Source organism: Manis pentadactyla, chromosome 12 (genome assembly GCF_030020395.1).
Source record: "Manis pentadactyla isolate mManPen7 chromosome 12, mManPen7.hap1, whole genome shotgun sequence".
Classification (NCBI taxonomy): Eukaryota; Metazoa; Chordata; class Mammalia; order Pholidota; family Manidae; genus Manis; species Manis pentadactyla.
This window is the reverse complement of record NC_080030.1, coordinates 96,485,398-96,504,332: the sequence shown is the minus strand read 5'-3', so window position 1 is coordinate 96,504,332 and position 18,935 is coordinate 96,485,398.

The window sequence follows — 18,935 nt, the reverse complement described above, 5'->3', positions numbered from 1 at the left end:
GCTAAACATTAAATCATTGCTGATGAGTTTTACAAACAACGAGAATGCTGAACTTTTTTTTTTTTTTTTTTGCTCCAGGCAAGCACTTTACATCCCCGGCTAACCTATCCCAGATTAAAATAGTTAAAAAAAGAAAACACAGGCCCATCCCTCTTTTCAAAAAGGAGAACCACATTCTTTCATTACTTCAGAATTCTCCTCTCAGAATTAAGGGAAGAAAGCCAAGAAAATGCAAAAACAGATAACTTCAGATGGAAGCTTGAGAATTTTCCTTTCTTCAGGCCCTTGCAATCCTAGTTATGGTTTCAAATATGAAAAGAGCACCAGTCACACCTATAAATAGCAGAAGTCCTTCAGTCCTACTCTGGAGGCATCATTTATGTGAAAGCACCCCGCATACAAAGACTCGGTTGTACCGTTCCTCTTTCATTGTCCACTCAGTTGTTACTGGAAAGAAGGCTTCCTTTGCTAGCAAGGTACTTATCTCTGTTTTAGTGCTTAACAGGTGAGAGTCTCTAATTGCGACTTTGCATAACAAAAACAAAACCTGCTTGTATTTCAGGAATGCCTCTTCAGCATTTCTTGATCTCTGTGCCTGTTTTTGGCTTCTACATGCTCAGCTACTTAGTTGGTTAGAGTATATATATGTTCAAGTCTGATTTTTCTTGTGGGGCCATTGGTAATCGTTCTTCACGAATAATTTTAGAGCAAGACATTGATGAAGGACAAAGGCAGTCTTTCCACAGATTGGTTTATGCCTCATTTCTTTAAAGCATGTTGTCTCTGCAAATACTATTTTCTGGTATTAACCTATTCTACACTCTGTTGAGTGTTTGGTTGAATTCTTCTGTTCCTAGTCTTAAAAATGTACACTGGCTTTTCAAATATCTCCTGACAATGAAAGTCTGCACTCAGGCGTAGCAGCTTAGTGACCTCTGTGTACAACCACACATGCTGGGCCGTGTGGGCATGCTGGCATGACTTTAAAGACCTGAGTGGCACTGGATGGAGAGGTGAGTAAACTAAGATGTGCTTCAAAGGAGTTCTTGAATTCCTCTTGGAAAGCATTTTATTTCTTATTAGTTTTGAACCTGAAGGCACATGCTCCTCCTTAGAACCCGATTAGACTGACCCCGAAAGGGTATTTGTCATCAACGACTGCACTTTATAAAAATTCAAAGGTCATGCGAAGTTAAAGATCCATCACTGTTCTTGAGAATGAGAGGAAAGGTGGACAGGAGGTGAGAAGGGAAGGGGGGTGGTTACTAATGCACACAAAGCACTTTGAAGATGAAAAACCTAATGAGTATTAATAATGATGATGATAACTCTAATAACATGCTCTTAGAGATTTAAATACCTCCTCCACCACATTTTTGGGATGTGGGATAAAGTGGTTTTGATAAAAAGAAAAGAAAGGAAGAAAGAAAGAAAGTGGCACCTTGGCTGAAGAAAAACCAGATGTGCTTAAATCATTAATGGGCACCCAAGCCAAAGTCTCAAGAACTCTTAATGTTCAACTTCAAAGAAGTGAGTAAGATAAGCTTGGCAGCACTGGGTAAACTGTAAATAGAGCAACTTAACTCCCACCCACTCCACTGAAGCTGCAGGAAAGCGGGAAAACATTTGTCATACTTTGTCTACAAAATTTTTTTAGTGTTATGGCTGAACATGGCTATCTTTATCCAAATGACTCATATCACTTATAATTAAAAAGAGAAGGCATATGCTTTTAATCATGTACTAATTTCAGCCATTTACAAAGCCTTCTACTATAGCATTAGCCTCCAGAATTATGACAAAGTCCTGGTGGAATCATGTCCATGGTCAGACTGTTGTAGGATATAAACATTCATTATATATGTTAAAAGAGGAGCCTGTTATGATTAAGTTCAAATATGCAAGTTAAAATAAAGGTAAGTTAATGAAATTCTCTTAAATTAATGAGTTAATTTTTAAAATTGGGTTTCTTAGTTTCATAAAGTAAAATAACTTAGTTTTCAAACCCACAATTATGGTACTGAATTTTAATAAAAAATTAATTTTTCATGATAAGAATGCTTATTAACTAATTTTACTCCTGAATTAAGTGTTTTGAATATCTGAGTATACCCTATTGGCCAATTTGCAACTAAAGTGACTTTTGTGAGTCTATTTTAAAAATATATGCATTCTAAGGAAGGGGAAGGAAATGATTTTCCCCTGGTACAATTGCGAGTCACATTTATTCTTCTCAGTTCTCGTCTCCACCGAAACAAAAACTTGGGTTAAGCTAGACGGGTCCAAGGGGAAGAGCTGATGTTCACGAAGAGGATTTTGTCAGACAGGTTTCAATGACTTGATCTCGAGTTTCATGGATGCTAGTCCATCTCCTAATATGTGCTCAGGCTCTTTAAGAAGCTTTGCAGACCAGACATGCTGCAGAGGCTCCAAAAAATCATGAGGCAAAACTCTATAGCAGGGAATGGTTTTCTTTATGGGTATTGGTGGATGGCACTGAATTTATTAATTTTAGACTACTAAGTTGCTGAGTTCTGTGTTGAGCGCAGGAAAATTTCTGGAAAGAAGCTGTCAGTGTCAGGCATAGGTAGGAAGTACACAGATAAAATGGAAATCAAGGGCTTCTCAATAGACTGGTGGAAAAAGAAAGGCACTTTAAGAGGACTGGTCGTCATGCGAATTTTTAAATGATACCTTCAATATCTCAAATGCCACCCTCAGAGAGAGGAGACATGCTCCGATGGAATTTTCCCTAGATCCTGGCACAGCAATAGTGCACAAATTAACATCTTGCTCAGAAAATTCTCCCCGTTAAATAAATTTACAAGCAATTAGCAAAGAGTGACTGGCATCCTCATGAGGCCATAACCAGGAAGGTTTTTATTTGTCCTACTTCGCTCAAACACTTCTGAGTCATTGCTACATCTTTGGGAATATATTTACTGTCTTCTAGGAATAAAATTGCATCTTTAATCTCTGTGGAAGCTAGGAAATGGATTCCTTTGAGGCTATTGCTTTGATCATATTGTAAATCCATTAACTTATTGACATTTCTAAAAATTATAGCATATTAATGATTTGGCAGTGAGGTATTTCAGCTTCTGAAATCTTTAAGGAAGCATGTTTATTCCCATGGAAGATGATGCAGTTGACCAAATACACTTCAGTTCCACCTAAGCATCAAGAATCTTTACAGTTGAAACAGAATAATAGTAATAGTAAAGTGGTGTGTGTGTGTGTGTGTGTGTGTGTGTGTGTGTTTAATATCATGGACTTTTAGCTCATAAAATAATTTTGTATATTCGTTCCCTTTGGTCTTTGAACTTGGTCTTACAAGTGGATTTTAAACTTTGTCTCTGAGAATGTGATAAGGAGAGGTGTTATAGTCAAATGTGGGGTTTCTTTTTGTTTCTAATGTTACATTATTAGATTGTGTTTATTTATGTAATCATTGGAACATCTCTGTCATATTATTATATTTTAGATGCAGAATCTCTGGTGAGATACAATGGGAAATTCAAATGGACATCATTTGGGATAGGAAATGGAGCGCACAATGTACTTTTGCCCTGGGCACAGAGTGGTCTGGCAATTGATTTAATGTAGTATTCAAATCTATTTAAAAACCCCATCCCCCCCCCTTTTTTTTTTTGGTAAAATTTGTATTTGCCACTGTATGTACTCCAAGAAAACACCCCAGAAAGTAGTGTTTGGCATGGACCTGCGTAGGTACCGACAAGCCTGTACTGATAGCCATTCTTGTCCAGTCAGTTCCCCAGGGCAACAGGTGCTCCCTGGGAGATAACAGGCTAAAAGAGTCAACAGCCTAATCAGTGGGCTGAATTGCCCAGTCCTAGTGGGGTTGCATTTAATTCCCCTTCCTTACAGCTCCTTGCGCCTGGAGATACATTAGCATAACAGTCGTGGCAGCTCCCCGTTGCTCCTCCCAGCTTCTCCCCATGCCTTCCCTGGGGGCAGAAGAGATCCACCTGGAAAACTGGATCTAACTGGAGAACTCAAGAGAGAGAAGGGAGCCAGAGCCCTCCTCTTTCCTTTCTCCGGGAATGAGCTGCCTCCAGAGCGCTTGCTCTCCTACCCTACGCCCCGTCCCCTTCAGAGCAGGCGGTGGGTGGGCCGGGTGAGGGTTCCGGGGCCGGGAGGACTGGGAAGCAAACCTCACTCTGGTGTTCAGGCACTAGGAGGCTCAGTGATGCTGCATGTCGGTCAGCTTCTCTCGTCCCAGCTTTAATGGCAAGTTTTGGGGTTGTTTCCCATCTTCTTTATTTTCTTACTCTATTTCTCAATTTGCTTTGAGTCCAGGTAGAGAATAGGGGTATTATTACTGGGTGCTCCAAACCTCCCACGTTACGCACGTCATATTGAAGATATTACCAATCATGTACTCAATACCAAGTAACAAAGCTAAGGTACAAAGCCTGTTTCTTGGTTTTGACACTAATAAATGGTTTCTCCTGCCAAATCTACAAAGTGAATCAATGCCAAATTTAGAAATATATTTATTATAAAGAATGAAAGACTACTTAGTAATTAGCAATAAAATGGCAAAATTATTAGCAGCAAGAGAAGCTGAATGCCTTCCTCTGATCATATTTCATTTGAAGACTTTCTTTCAAATATGTAACAAATGAGTATTAAGAATGGATTCCCTAGGTTTAGTTTTTAGTTTTCCAAAGTAAGGCTAAAAAATAAAAACCTTAATGGAATGTGTTGGGACCATTACCCACCCATGCCCAGCTCTGGGTCCCCACCCCCTTATTAATATTAACTAACATTTAGTGAGTTTTGACTATGTCCAGGACAGCATGCTAAATTAGCATACAGGCATCATCTCACTAATTATCACAATTCTTCATTCATCTTTCAGATGAGATACCCAAGCCTTTGAAAGGTCAACAATGAGTGTTGATTTGTGGAAGGTCACAAATGTGGTAATTGACAGGGTCAGGGTTCAAACCCAGGTTTGTCTAAAGCCAAATCCCAGATACTGGGCCCCCTAAACTATGTTATTATCAATGAAAGCTGTAGCTGAGATTTCTTTTACCACCTGTGATGTTATTTTCTCAGTTAAAAAGAATCATCTGCATAATATGCTATGACAGGGGGAGATCAACATCTTTTTATGGAAGTATGCATATCCACATTGTATCTTAAGTCCCATTTCTTCCTGCCTCATGAAGGTTAAGTTCCCATGAATTCTATCTCAAAGATGTTCTCTTTTTGTTAAGCAGAGAGACACACACAAAGAAGCAGTTTGAAACAGTTCATACATTCCCTGTCTCTTCTGGAATAAAACAAAGACAATTGTCCTGACTAGTCAGACACACGATCTGTTTCTAAGTGCATAACCGTGTAAAATGATTATACAAGAACCTGTCCTTAAAAGACAGAAATGATTATACAAAACAAACTTTTCCAAGGGTATTATAAGGAAATCGAACAAAATTAGGTAAACCAGAATAACAGAAAATTTCAGATCTCTCCCATTTGTTGTACAGCCAAATTTAATAGAAGACTAGGGGTTACATTAAAAATTTAACTTCACATGTTTCATTCTTTCTTGAAAATGCATTTGCTCATCATATGCAGACTAATGGTTTGCATGAAAAATGCAGTTTATAATGTATTATGGAATACCACCAAATGCTTTACACTCTTAAAAATGTTTCCTTTTAATAATACAATCCAGCATACATAATTTAAGTTCAATGCTTATGTTAAGTGTGTGCAGTTAATTTTGATTTAGGTTTGTCAGCTCACAGAAGACACAAAAAAACATTTCGATTTTGAATCAAGTACAATTAAAAGTTTTTTTCACTTATCTGTTATGATACATTTTGACACGTATTTCATTTTGTGCAGTGTTTGAAGAAGGGGAATTCTATATTCATTGCCTATGTTGCTTAGCATAAGTCAGAAACCATGTGCCATCAAAAATTCCCACTTGAATGCCATTGAGGTAAGCTTATTTAGCCTAATTGATAAAAAACAAAAACTTTACTTCAGAGAGGTTACATAAAATGAGCAATGTCGCACAACAACTTAGCTTCCGAAGAGGGACAAAAGACTGCAAATTTGGCACCTTAATCTACACTTACATTTACAAAGCCATTTTACCTCCCAGTCAACAAAGGACAGACCCTTATTAACCTTTCCTTGGTAGTCTAATGTTGTTACCTGCTTCGTTTTTTAATCACCGAGTTTCAGTTCTTAGGAGGCTGTTCTTTTAAGTGTAATTTCTTCTTCAGTTTTACAGTCTTTCAGTTCTATCCCCAGAATGTTTGTAAATACTCAACTGGATTAAAGACTTGAATCTAGATGAGATTAAAGATTAAGAAGCTTGAGGATAACAAGATAAACATTCAATAAATTTGGTCTTCATGGCAGAAGTATGTAAAGCTGAAAGCATGCAGAGAGATGGACAACGCAATATAGCAACTGCTTTAGGCCTTTGATGAGTGCCGAGCAATTTCAGTATCATGACAATTAAGCCATTTTCTCAGGCTGCAATTCAATCTCAGAATTTGAGAGATTTCCACACACCCCTAGGGTCAGCGAATTTAATCTCCTTAAGATAAAGAAATGATCGCTCTTTAGAAATGATTGTCAATTGTCTTAATCCTGTAGGACTGTACTCTATATGAAAACATTTCTCCTATCACTGTTAGTGAGTTTCTCTTACTTTAATTGCTCTTAAAGGAAAGATTCACTTACAAAGTCAGCTGACAGTTCGTTCTGCTTGAAATTTAGGAGGTGGTTGTTAACGTCAGGAAAGCCAAGGAAATGCAGGAGTCCAGACTGGTGACAGCAAGATTTAATAGAACACTTCACTACAGACGGAGTGAAGGGCTGATCAGAGAGACTACAGTCCCCAAACGAAAAAGTTTAGGAGTTTTGCAGTAATCAGTCTTTAGCTAAGCGGATGTTCCCAAGGATGGGGGCAGGACACAGGTGCAAGAATGTCCACCTCTTGGTTAGCAGCACTTGAGACCCCGAGGATGTGCTCAAGAGTCTGGGCAGGATGTTGTCTGGCTGCTCGCTGGACCTGCGGTTTCTCTGAGAATTAAATTCAAAATATCACAAGTAGTTTTCTTGTTTCTGCCTTCCCTACAGTGGTTGTATGAGAACCTTGGGATTCAATATTTTCTTTAAATTTTTAATTATTAAATATACAATTTAACCATTCATACATTCTGATGGAAAAATAAACAAGTATAGTGGATTATTTTAGTGTAATTGCATCAAAGTCTGTAAATAATGGCATTTTTCTTTTCTTTGTCTTATTTATTTCCATTGTTTAGAATTGTTGCTGTTCTCATATAACATCAGTTATAACTTCATTATACGTTTCAGGGCGATGCTGACTTGTTACGGTGGTGGGAGCATCACTGACTTGTTCTAACTTTTATTTCCAGCTTTTATTTTCCAGCTTTTTAAGAGAACACTTCTTCTTTCTCTCTTTAGAATTAGAAATACCCAATATATTACTGACATCTACTAAGATAACCTTTTTTTTTCACCGTATATTTCATAATACAGCAAACAGTTATATCAAAATATTCTGTTTCGGGGGTGAAGAAACAATGGCTGTGATATATTAATCATTTAATACTTTTCTGGATTTGAACTGCTAATATTTCACTTAGCATTTTTCCCTACATATATTCATATGTAAGTTTGGGCTAGAGGTGTGTGTGTGATGTATTCATTACTTTGATTAGTTTTTCACAGTGGAGTAATGTTAAAATAAGTTAAAATATTAAATAAATAATGTTCTGTGCTATGGAATACTGGAGATGATAATAATTAGGTATTTCATGAAGCTTTGATAAACCTCACCTATAATCTACCTTGATCTGATGCCTTTTATGGATCTTTAACTACCTTTTACATTTCTTTTGTGTTTATTTGTCTATTTAAGTTTTATATTTTTACTTTTCTTGGACCAAATTTGATCATTTATGTTATCATGGAAAATCTTCCAATTCATTTGTTTTTACATATATTGAACTGAAAGTATCTCTATTAGTCAAATAATTTATTTTAATCTCTTATTTATTTCCAGTTTGTCTCGTTCTCCTTCTTTTAAATAAAGAGCAAGAAGGGAAAGGAAAACTCACTGACAGTGATGGGAGAAATGTGTTCATACCTAGAATACAGTCCGACAGCATTAAGACAATTGATAATCATTTCTTAAAGACCCATCATTCCTTTATCTTGAGGAGGTTAAGTTCACTGACCATAGGGGTGGGTGGAAATCTGTCAGTTTTTCAATACCTGTCGAGAACAGCAAAAAAGAAAAAAAATCAGCTTTTTTTTGTTATTTTCTACTGTATTACTTTTTATTTTTAACTAATTTAATCTAATTTGAGGCTTTCTTTTAGTTGTTGTGGTTTCTTGAATTATATACTTAGCTCATTGTTTTTTATCTCTCTTGTTTTCTAATATGAGATATAATGTATCACTTCCCTGTTCTTCCATCAATTCACTAAATCCTATGCTTAGAATTTTAAGTCCAATTTATTTCATATTTTGTCATATATAATACTATATCCTTTATACTTAGTCACTTTATTTTTGTATTAGATTTTGTATTCATTTTGTATTTTGTATTATTTGTAATACAAAACTCTTTATACATAACCGTAACTGAGTCACTTTGTTTTTGTTGCTTTTGTTTTGTTATATTTTCTTCACCATTGTTTCTTGTAATCCATGTTTTCCTTCTTTTCTTTGCATTCACATCAAACTTACAATTTGTTTTGTTGCTCTCAGAATTGTGCATTTGTAACAAATGTAATAAATTCTTTCATTTCAAAGATGTCTATAATTTATCCTCACACTTAAATGCTAATGTGACTTTATATAGGATTTGGGATTCGCAGTTGTTTTCTCCAGCAGCCACTGTTCTTCTAGTCAATGAGAAACCTAATATTATTCTGATTATTAATCTTCAGTAGATAGCCTTTTCATTCTTTTATCTTGATGCTTAGCTATTGGAATATTCTTTTTTTTTTATTATTGTTTTAAAACCCCACTCACATATTTCAGTCTCAGTCATTTTTATTTTTCACAGAAATTAGTGGGCCCTTTTGGGTCTTTGGATATCTTTTTATCTCAAGGATATTCTTTTGATGGTATCTATTTTTTCTATTATTTGACTTTTTACCTTTTCCTTCATTGTCTCTGTACTTTCCTTCTGGATATCCTTTTATATACGTACCAAATCTCCTAGATTTGTCCTCTGAATCTTTTGAATTTTCATGTATTTCTCAGCTCCTAATTCTTTTTCAGTTCCTTGTGGAGGATAATCTTTTACCTCACTAACTAGCTCTTTGGTTGTGCCAAACTATTTCTAAACTTGTCCCTTAAATTTTTCATACTTGTTTGGCCAATGAAGTTATTTAGTCTCCCATATCATTTTTTTTATTGTTCAGTATATCTGTTTTATTTTGTGGGTACAATATCTCCTTGAATGCCTCCAAGTATAACACTTATTCTTTCTCCCTTTTTAAGTTCATCTCTTCCAAAATGTTTCAAGTTTTATGCCTCTTGTATTATAATATTGGCTTTCCATAAATGTTTTCTGATGCTTAGCTGTCTACTAGCATTTTGTCTGTAAAAGACTTTGCTTGTCTTTAGATGAAAGTCATGATTATAGGAATCTATCTTGTTGGCTGGGGAGAAAACGCAAGCATGGTTGAAGGGACAGGAACCTATAGTGGTGCTCCGGTTTTTCGTAATGCCTGGAGAATCCATAGCTATTGGGGCATGTTTATTTAAAAGTTTTATTACTATTATCTATTATAGTGCTTTATTTGAACCTATTCGGTCAAAATACCCATTAATGATGATTCAATGAAGCAGAATACAAACATAAGTTAAGATTTAATTTTAGACTATAATCAGATAGTACTATACAGTGTAGTAGGTAGACAATCTCCAGGCTTTAGAACTGAAAATAATTATCTGAATCCTAAATTCTAACTCTCTGTGTATTTCTAGCTATGAGAATTTGAGCAAGTTAGTTAACTTTCCTGGGCCTGTTTTCTTATCTATAATATGTGGGCATATTAGCAATTACTAAATATTTTGTGTGAATATGAAAAGCCATAACAAATGTTACACTCAGAACAATGCATAGACCATATTTAGTGCTCAGTTGATGTTAGTTACCTTTTCAGAGAGCATTTAAGTAGATGAAAATAGCGTAATCTAGTATAAGAACATGGGTCTTGCTCAACTTGGTGAATAAGAACAGCTCTCCTACTATGAACTCAAGATATAGTAAACTTATAGATATGTCTGTTATTTATGGAGAGAAAGGCTTAATTCTTTAACATTTGTGACTGGATCATTGAAAAGAACAAAAAGTACCTTTCAAAACCTGGCAGTCAATAGACAAGAGCTGGTTTCTAGATACTCAAGTCATTTAGTAAATATTTGTTGAATAACTATTATGTTCCAGGCACTGTTCTAGATTCTGAAAGAGTGGCTTATCAGTAAATGTGTATTCTCTTTGATTGAACTAAGATCCTGTTTGAAAAGATGCAGGGTAGATTCCATTATTCCTGTAAATAGTGTGTGATCAGTTATACAGTACCTTAATGAGGGATACTGGAAATGCCCCCTTCCCTAAAATGTTCTCTCATATTGTAAGTAAATATCACCAAATATTTACATTTTATAAAGAATGCTGTGAGCTCATACCATTGCATGAGGTCTTGCCATTGCATACTCACAGAATTCTTTATAAAATGTAAATATTTAGTGAAATCCTGAGGCGTTTAGTAATCACAGGTTAGTGCTAATTGATTTGTCATTTAATTATCTTTCTTTATGTCTGTGGAGACTTAGGGAAGCCTGGAGGCATTACATTTTTAGAGAAGAGAAAAGCTGAAAATCTGTAATGAAATGAATAAAGGGGATATAGCATGTCACTGTGATGGTTGCAAGGGTTGTATTGAATACAGACTACCCGGTTCATAAATGCCTTATTGAATTCTTCTGGATGCTGAGTCCATTTAAGGCCCATATGTGAGCCTCTAACCAAACATGGGCCTTCTTTCCAAATTCTTGCCTGGTTGCTGAGGGGTCAGGAGGTCCCATCCTGATATTTGACCTTTTATCCTCTTTCAAAGCATGTGGGTTTATTTACCCCTTTAGAGTTTGCCAAAACAAAAGTAAGAATCCCCATTCCTTGCCCTAAAACAAGAGATTTATTAGGTTTATTAGAAAGGATACCATGTTGCTGAGAGAAAATATGTGGTTAACTGTGGGCAAAGCAATTCCAGATGCTGTCTTATTGGCCATTTGACCTCTTTGAAGGGTCATTCATTGCTTCCCGCCACAGTTGTCCTGGCTCTGCCACAGCTCCATGGAAGGTGTGGGAAGGCCAGTCAAAGGGCACAGCAGGCAGGTGACATGCAGATCCAATTCATGATTTTGGTAAGTCCCAATAGGATCTCTTTGGGGTCTCACAAAACGAACTTGCCCCTCCCTTCCCTCTCCCCCTACTCTGACCATTGTCATTTGTTTCTCTATGTATAACCAACAATCATTCTTCAAATCAGTAATACGTAAAAACTGAGGCAAAAAAGACCATATTTCCTGCATTTTTCAAACATAAGGAGTCTGTGATCAGTTGCCTTCCACCCAAGCAGTGGCTTCTTAAATAGGCAGGAGGATGCAAGATGCTAGAAAGCTGAGATTGCACAATTTATCCGAGGAACACAGGGTCCAGGAGAACAATAAATCATTGTTCCCTTAATCTCTTCAGACTAAACCCAGGGCATTTCTCTGTTTACAAAGGGAGAAGGGAGGCTTATTTGCCAAGGGCAGGAGGATGCAGCATAGTGTATGTTTTGAAGAAAAATGTCAGAGTGTGTGTTTGCTAAGTATTTAAGAGAGGCTTCCTGGACTACTTCCGTATTAGTTGGACTACTTCTATATTAGTTGGTGTGGTTCACCAACTAACTCTCCTTGTCTAGAAGGAAGGGTGTTTCAAGGACTTTCTTTTCTAAAAAGGAGTGATGTTAAGAATCTAGGGATAGATAATCTGTTAGTTCAAACTCCCTCAAAACATTTCCTTTCACATTGCTTATAGTTTTGGTTTGAATGCTCTAAAATATGCTGAAATACTTAGATTTAAAATAACTACTTACGGGAATCATGATGACTCACTTTTATTGTTTGCTACATTCATTTTTTTTTTTGTCATGAAAAATATTGTTCTCCTGTTATGAGTCACAATAGGCTAGGTTATACTGCATAGATGAAATCTCAATGAATTAGCACAGAAGAACTCATGCAAACTCTGCTATATTTCCAAATTTCGTAGGGAAGCTCCCAAATGATGAGTCAGAAATTCAGGTCGCTTCCTTCTTTGGCTCTGTTATCTCCACATGTGGCTCCCAAGTCACTATAGCAGGAGAAAAGAGTGAACATGGAACTCACACCTTCTTTCAAATGCCTTGGCTCATAAATGACGCACCTTATTTTTTTACACACTAAAGATCACGTAGCTCCACCAAATGAAAGGGACAAGGAAATGTGGGGAAGCATATGGATATTTGGTAAGCAAGTAAATGCCTCTACCTTACGTGGGTAAGACATTTCTCTCTCCTTTGCTCCCCAACAATTACCATATTTTTAAACATTATTCTGTGTTAGTCTCTTTATTATTTATATAGGGAAGGATAATAAGTAGTGGACTTGCTCTGTCTATTTGAAAAAGCCAGTCATGACTGGTCATAATTAATAATGGGATAATTAAAAAAAATTTTTTTCTATGTGACTTTATCATATAAGCTATAATACACACTTAGAAATAACAGAGATGAACAAAGACCCCAAAAGACATCTAGAAATTTATTTTGAATATTGAGATTTAGGAGGCTAGACCCCGGGGAATACGTATCCATTGCTGTCTTAAAGAGAAAAGTCCAAACCAAATTCATCCAGCTTTAAAACTGCCTCATTCATTGAAGTCTGAACCTACCATCATTGATGGCTCAACATTCTTCTAGATGTTAGCTAGCCGCCCCAGCTCCTTGCTATCTCATTGCCAATGATTCTTTGTCCTGACCACATTTCACCACATCTCCATGGTCTCATTCAGTGGCTTGTCAACACCAGAATATACACTATGTTAACATTCATGAATTTATACACTCTTAGAATAGTCATGTGACTTATCCAAATTGGGAACATTCTGAGAATGAAAGGACATGCTATTCATTATTTTACCAATCTTATGCTGGAACAGCAGGTGTAAACCAGAATTATCCTCAGCAGGTGGGAATATCATCCTTCTAGATATTTGACTTGACAACCACGTCTTCCTCTCCCTTCAGTTCAAGTGCTGACTGCTTTATACTTAGACCTCATCATTGAGTCTTTTAATCAGTCCCACTACTTCCTTTCTGTTCTTCAGCCTCCTCCTCATTTCTCGTAGATTCCCTGATTCATCTTGCAGTTTTTCCATGTAGAGTACGCTCATATTCCTAGCTCCACTTTCCTTTATTATACTTGGAGAAAAATCACAGCTCTTTATCATTTCCACATCTATCTTCCATGGGTCTAGTTAGCATTAGAGAAACTCACACACATGGACATCATTTTATCACCTCTAACCTCATCTGGGCCTTGACACTCTACCCAGCAGTCCTGCTTTTCCTTTCTCTTCTGAACATTTAAATAACCTCCTTGTTACTAAGTACAATGGACTTTTTCCCTCACCATCTTACTCATCATCTTCTCTACAGAATAAAAGACACTCAGGACCACTCCAGACTCAGGTCTGACATTCACCGAGACAAGAATAGCTCAGTAACCCCCTCTTCCAGTCTGGCCACCCTCCCTCTCTCTACAAGTGTTAACTTGTTGCATGCTAATCTCCATTTCAACATCCACTGCCTAGAGAATGCAGTCTGTGACGCTGGCTTAACCTCATTTTTCAGGTCTCACTTTTAATGTTACTTCCTCTGACAGCATTTTCCTATTTGTCCAATCTCACCTAGACTCAAGCCCTCCCCACAGAAATGTGCGCCCTTCCCATGGCACTCTATTGCTTCTGTTTACAGTTCTTATCACACTTTGTTACTGTGTATTTCTTTTTCTCCTTGACTATCTATTTCTCTGACTTTTGAGGACTAGGACAGGAGCAATGTCTATTTTGTTTGCCAGCCTATCTGTCCCCTGTGGCTAGCACAGGTCTTAAATGATTTGTATGTAAGGATCATCATCTTACCATTGCTGATTGCTGGCACCCAACAATTTTTCTGGGGATATAATATTCTGAGAATGAACTGTATAATAATATTCTGAGAATGAACTGTATATATATATATATATATATGAAAGAATGAGGTCTTGTTCTCTGTTTACCTCAGAGCTCTTCTTCGCATAATACCTATTAAGATATTTCAGAATACTAGGTTCTTAGTAGTGGAATTTTAGCAGCACTTATTTAATCTTAAAGTGTAAGCTATATTAGAATACTTAGTGAACATGACAATAATTTTTACTGAAGGATTGAGTTTATATTGTTTGTGAGTAAAGGTAATTATTTGCCATATATGCTTTATGTTGGAAAAAATTTACATCCAGCTCCCTGCATTAGTGATTAATTGCAGATTTTGAGTAATTAGATACCTATTTACATTAAGTAACATATAATATTCCTTTTAGCAATAATAATAAGCTTCACAGTTTGGAAAAAATAGATTTCAATGAAATAATTCGTATTTTTGGCTGATTAGATGTGAATGACACAGGAAGTTTTAGATAATTTACTGCAGAAAAAGTAGAAAGCAAAGCATTCTTGATACTTTTGAGTAACAATAATAAATAATTGTGTTCGGTGCTTTTCTTTTCTTTACATGATGAGCTTCTCAAAGGTATTATAGAGACTTATTATTTTTGAATTTCTGAATAAGCCCAATATCTCACTCATAGTATCATGTAATTAATGTTTATTGAATGAATATATGAACAAATCAATTAAAAACTGTATAAGTGCATGTGCTTTCATGCGTATTATTTCATTTTATTCTCACAATAGAACCATGAGATAGGGAGCAGACCTGTTAGTAAATCCATTTAGCAGTGAGACACCTGAGAATCAGAGAGTTTAAGAAATCGGGAATTTTGAAAGTGTTTAAGAAAGTCAGGAATTGTTGGTTGAAATGAACAGAAACTCACTCTGTCTACTCAGGAAAAAGTAAAAGTTTTTCTAAGGACACAAGGAAATGTCATGGAAAAGTGGAGCTGGGAATAGAGCCAGGCTCAGGGGAAACTGGAAAGTCAAGAAAGCTGATCACCCCCCACCCCAATGTCCCTCAGCTTCTCTCTCCCTCCCTTTCTCTTGCTCCCCATAGCTCCATGCTCTCTTAGCTCTGCCTTTCTTATTCCATCTATTCTTTCTTCTTTCTATAGAACAATTTTCTGCTTTCTCTCGATTGCTGTTACTCAACAAGTTTGGCTTCCTGGAGTATTTGCCTTGTCATGGTTCCAAGTCAGGTTTTGATGGGTTCCATATGACTAGAGGCTGCTACCATTTGAATAGAGTCCTTTGATTCTAATTATGGCAAGAAAATCTCTGACCCTTAGACTACACAATGGATGTGAAGAATGTATCATCCAGGTATAATTATCCACGGGGCTGAGAGTCTATTTAAGTGCCCTTTCTTGGGCTGAAGATAAGACACTCACACTAGTCCAACTTCACACTGCTAGGGATGTAGTTAAGCAGAAACTGAGAGCAGAGATTTCAATTCCTGGTTCAGTCCTCATTCAAACGTTGCATGGGTTAATGAGCAGTAACCTGTGTGCCAGCAACTGTGCTGGTTGCCATGTGAAAATCCTAAGCAAAGCCAGATTCTTTTCCTATCGTTGTGACTCTAGTAAAGGAGGTTGAGAGTAAAAGTGAAATAAAAAGATAAATGTGATAACTGTAATGAAGAAAAGGTATGTGGGTGCCTGCCTTGTATATGGGAAAGGGACTGGACCCACGGGTGGCAGTTACAGAATGCACAGGACAGGATGTTTGCACTGACATGTTAATAGATAAAGACTGGGAGAAGTGAGAACACTAAGAAAAAAAAAGATAAACAAGACAAAAACAAAAGGTAAATGTGTGGTAATTTTTCCTGAGAATATGAGAATATATCTGCAAATGTTATATCTGATAAAGGGCTAATATGCAAAAGATGCAAAGAACTCATGCAACTCAACACCAGAAAAATAAATAGTCCAATTAAAACGTGGGCAGAGGAGCTGAAGACATTTTTCCAAAGACATACAGGTGGCCAGCAGACATAGGACAAGATGCTCCACATCACTAATCCCTAGGGCAATGAAAATCAAAACCACAATCAGGTATCACCTCACACCAGTCGGAATGGCTAATATCAACACGACAAGAAATAACAAGTATTGGCGAGGATGTGGAGAAAAGGGAACCTTCATACACTATTGGTGGGAATGTAAATTGGTGCAACTACTATGGAAAGCAGTTAGGAGGTTTCTCAAAAAACTAAAAATAGACATACCAGGGAATGTACCCAAAGAAACAAAATCACTAATTTGAAAAGATGCACACCTATGTTTATTGCAGTATTATTTACAACAGCCAAGATATGGAAGGCAATGCACGTACTCACTGATAGATGAATGGCAAGAAGATGTGGTACATACACACAATGAAATGTTACTCAGCCATAAACAAGAAGGAAATCTTGTCATGTGTGACAAAGTGGATGGATGTAGAAGGTATCATGCTAATTGAAATGAGTCAGAGAAAGAGAAAGACAAATACCATATGATTTCACTTATATGTGGAATCTAAAAACAAAACAAACAAAAAAAGTAGTAGACCCAGAGATACTGACAATAGACTGTTGGTTACCATGGAGGGAGGTAGGTGTGTTGGGTGAAATACATGAAGAGGACAAAGAGATACAAATTTCAAATTATAAAATAGATTAGTCAGAGGAATGGAAATATAGCATAAAGAATATAACCAACAATATTGTAATATCTTGGTATGATAATGGTAGTAACTACACTTACCATAGGTGAGCATTTAGTAATATATGCAATTCTTGAATCACTATGTTGTACATTCTAAAAAAATATAATATTATATATCAACTACATTCCAATAAAAAACGGTGATGGGTTTTGAATGGGAAATGACATAACAGTGTCTGTTATCTTGGGAAGTTCACCCTGAATGTAATCTGTAGGACAGACAGGAGGTCAGCAGGTGGGGATGAGAAGAGTGGGAGGTTATTTGAGTGGTAATGGGTATGTTCAGATGAAGCTTTGTGAATTAACTATAACTAATGAATGATTGAATGATTTCCACATGATACGAAGGCATGTTAACACTAAGATCTAGCACATAGTCTAGTTTATGCTCTTTTGCCCCTCAATAATTACTAATTTTATAATAATAATAATTATTATTATTATTATTATTAATAGATGCCATGGGGCGATATGAAAAACCAACTAAAAATTTCTCATATACAATGCAGAAAGCATGGGGTCACAATTTCCTTGATGGTGAGGCAGAATGGTTAATCAGTTGTCGTTGCAACGGAGTTTTCAGAAGAAAGGGGTTGATTGCTAGTGTAAACTCAGTTTTCCATAACACCAGATACCTTTTAATGAAGTTACAAGCATTTCCCAAATTTATTTGCAGTTGTTCATTTTTGAAATTCTAAATAAGAATTATGCATGTTTATATAAAACTTAAAGTTTACATTGTTTTCAATTCAATCTCATCTTTTGTTGAGTTACGGTAGAAATTTCTTTAAAATACATCATTTTTCATTGGATCAACTTATATTTCTTTAAGGAATGTTTTCCCACTGAAGCAGAAAGCAGATTGTTTATTGCTGTTGTGAGTTAACATGTTATGAGCCCTTATACTACTCATAGATGAATTATGTCAATATTTTCTTATCTAAATAACAAAAAAAGCCATTGCAGTATTTTGGACCAAAAGCCTTATTAAAAAGTGCCAAAATATGGAACTTTACAATTAGAAAATAACAGCTGCTGTTGAGCTTTTTCAGGCTCGTGCACAAATAATCTGTTGTCAAAATTAATTCTTATATAAGCATACGTATTTAAGTTGATAGGCTGAAGTGACTTAGAAGAATTGTTACGGTCCACTGGATAATCAATGCATTCAAAAATAGGCACAACATACAAAATCACATAGATCTACATGGCTAGCAATATGCTCTAATTCTGGTTAAATTGGTACATGTTAATATGTTTATTGAAACTTGACCTTTTCACTATGCTTTATAGGCTTGTAGAAAGATGTGGAAAAGGAAAAAAAGAAACTTCCTGTCAAAGAGAATTTAAAATTTGAAACATATTAATTGAGTTGCAGAAGATCATGATGGCAACAGAAATATAATATAACTAAGATCAATAAACCAATCAGCAAGTTTTTATTGACTGACAATTCTGTGCAAAGGAAGCTTGCTACTCTTAGGTACAATTTCTGGAACTGGAGACAAAATAGAAAGCACCAAAAATAATTGGGTTTTGTAATGTAATAAACTCTATGTGTTCCTAGCTCAGTGGTGACAAACTTTACTTAAAGTAAATCATATTCTGCTGGGAGTTTCTAAGAAGACCTTGAAAATATTTTACAGGAAGAATTACTATAACTATCAAACGAGATCACTTACGCTAAAGAGCTTTGAATAGAAACTACAAACAAGTTATAAGGAATTTTATAGTAGGAAGGAAAAGCATGTTATATTGAATCTTATTTTTCTCTTATGACATTCATTCTCTTGTGCCCTTTTATTCTTCAAAAAACTGTGTTTCTGCACTTTTTTTTAGTTGTATCTTTGCTTTTAAGTGTTCATTTCCAACTGTTCATCTTA